The sequence below is a fragment of the Limulus polyphemus genome, unplaced genomic scaffold (genome assembly GCF_000517525.1).
Source record: "Limulus polyphemus unplaced genomic scaffold, Limulus_polyphemus-2.1.2 Scaffold1508, whole genome shotgun sequence".
Lineage (NCBI taxonomy): Eukaryota > Metazoa > Arthropoda > Merostomata > Xiphosura > Limulidae > Limulus > Limulus polyphemus.
In genome coordinates this window covers 60,586-63,562 of record NW_013667118.1, presented here as the reverse complement: position 1 = coordinate 63,562, position 2,977 = coordinate 60,586, and positions in this window count along the sequence as shown.

Below are 2,977 nucleotides of genomic sequence, written 5' to 3'. Positions count from 1 at the left end.
CGCGACCCTCAGATTGCGAGTCGAGTGCCCTAACCACCTGGCCATGCTGGGCCCGAAGAAAAGGGAATCTGTCATAATAGTGTTTCTAAACTTATCTGATTGTGTAAGTTATAAGTTATTGTTAAAAAAGTATACACTATGGGAATAATAGATAAGATGTATAATTGGTTAGAGAGTTATTTCAAAAATGGAATCTCAATAGTTCATATCGATTACAAATATTCTGAAGAATTGATATGTGCAAGAAGTGTTCTGTTCTGGGACCACTGTTTTTTATTATATTTGAATGATATACCGGACTTTAGTTGATATAAAGCAGATTTTATTTGCATATGATACTACAATTTTTGCTTATAATAAGAATTTAGGAGTTTTTGTTGAAATGGTTAATTTGTCATTAGATAGACTAAATTATTGGCTATGTCAAAGTGATTTGTTTGTAAATAAAGACTAAATTTATAGTTTTTCACAATACAAATACTAATAATAAGGAAATATATATATATGAACTGAGTGTTGTTTGAAATATGTTCAACAGGAAAGTTTTAGGGTATTATAATCGACAATTAATTAAATTTGTCTGACCACATAAGAACTATTAGGAAAAATAGCTGCAAGATATTTAGGCATAATAAACAAAGTAAAAAGAATTAGTTAATAATAAATGTTTGTTAGCTTTATATTATAGCTTCATTTATCCACATTTAATAGATGCAAATACTTGGTGAGGAGGATCCTTGGAATATAAATCCTTTGCTACTTCTTCAAAAACGATTTATGAGATTAATTGTGGGTTCCAACTAACGGGATTCTATGTATTAGTTATTTCATAAATACCCAATATCAAATATTTATAAGATAATGTCTTAGTAGGTATAAGCATTCTCTTTTTTTCTTTTTTGTGTGTCTCCTTTTGATATATTAGATTTAATGTTTTGTATTCTCTGTAGTGTGACAAAAATTGAATTGAATTGAAGTTTGAGAATTTATGAGAATTGTCTGCGGCCATTCTCAAATAGATGAAGCTTTGTCAGTTATGGGTATACCAGCTATGGCATCATGTACTTACTTTGTCAGTTATGGGTATTCCAGCTATGACATCATGTACTTACTTTGTCAGTTATGGGTATACCAGCTATGGCATTACGTACTTACTTGAGAAAAATTAAATATGTTTGGATCTGTATGGTAGCACACATGGAAACAAATGATCATGGCTAGACATGGGGATGTAGAACTGGCTATCCAGAGAAGATATGTTTGGATCTGTATGGTAACACACATGGAAACAAATGATCATGGCTAGACATGGGGATGTAGAACTGGCTATCCAGAGAAGATATGTCTGGATCTGTATGGTAACACACATGGTAACAAATGATCATGGTTAGACAAGGGGGTGTAGAACTGGCTATCCAGAGAAGATATGTTTAGAGCTGTATGGGAACACACTTGAAAACAAATGATCATGGCAAGACAAGGGGATGTAGAACTGGTTATCCAGAGAAGATATGTTTGGAGCTGTATGGGAACACACTTGAAAACAAATGATCATGGCAAGACAAGAGGATGCAGAACTGACTATCCAGAGAAGATATATTTGGATATGTATGGTAACACACAAGGAAACAAATGATCATGGCTAGACAAGGGGATGTAGAACTGGCTATCCAGAGAAGATATGTTTGGATCTGTATGGGAACACACTTGAAAACAAATGATCATGGCTAGACAAGGGGATGCAGAACTGGCTATCCAGAGAAGATATGTTTGGATCTGTATGGGAACACACTTGAAAACAAATGATCATGGATAGATAAGGGGATGTAGAACTGGCTATCCAGAGAAGATATGTAAAATGTGAAAAAATCCATCTGTAACTGTGGTTGCAGATTATAGGTGGTGCAAAAGAAGTTAAGAATACAATTACACTGCTGATTCTGGTGTGGCAACTATAACTGGACAATTACACTGCTGATTCTGGTGTGGCAACTATAACTGGACAATTACTACTGCTGCTTCTGGTGTGGCAACTATAACTGGACAATTACACTGCTGCTTCTGGTGTGGCAACTATAACTGGACAATTACACTGCTGCTTCTGGTGTGGCAACTATAACTGGACAAAAAGAAACTTTTCTACTCTATTTGTAATATGGCAGAAATGGAAAAAAAGAAATTCCTTCTAACTTTTGCTACAAAACTGGTAAGCTTCCTCAACAGCAATGGAAGCCGACAGAATAATCGAAGGGTTTAGAAGTTTCGAGATGCATGGTGTTTGGTATCTGACACTAATCGGGAATGATGATTCAAGTGTTTATACACGCACTAATCGAGAATGGTGATTCAAGTGTTTATACACGCACTAATCGAGAATGGTGATTCAAGTGTTTATACACGCACTAATCGAGAATGGTGATTCAAGTGTTTATACACGCACTAATCAGGAATGGTGATTCAAGTGCTTATACACGAATCATTCAAAGGTACCTTATGGATCTTAGTACAAAAACTGGGGTGTGACAATCATGTCGTACCCTGTTATAAAAATGCAATTTACAATTTGGCGAAATATAACGCTCAAAATGGCAAAAATTGTCTTCCAACCACGTAGTAAACACCTTACAGCAGTAGTCCATGGAACAATAAACTATCACGTCCGACAATCAAATCCATCTATTAAAATTTCCTAAGAGACTTTAAAAAATGGCCTTATCATATGTATACATGTCAACACTGTCAGGAATGTTTTTGAAGTGTAGCAGATACATTCCACACAACTTAATGATAAAGGTAATGCCATGTATAAGTAGTTCGGTACAAAAACAACCACAACTAGTATAACACATTACTAGTAATGCAGCTGAATGTCACATGAATATTGCAGGGAAATTGATTTTTGGGAAGAGAACTAATAGGTTTAAGAGGAATAGTATTGTTTGTTTGTTTGTGATTAAGCACAAAGGTACACAATGGG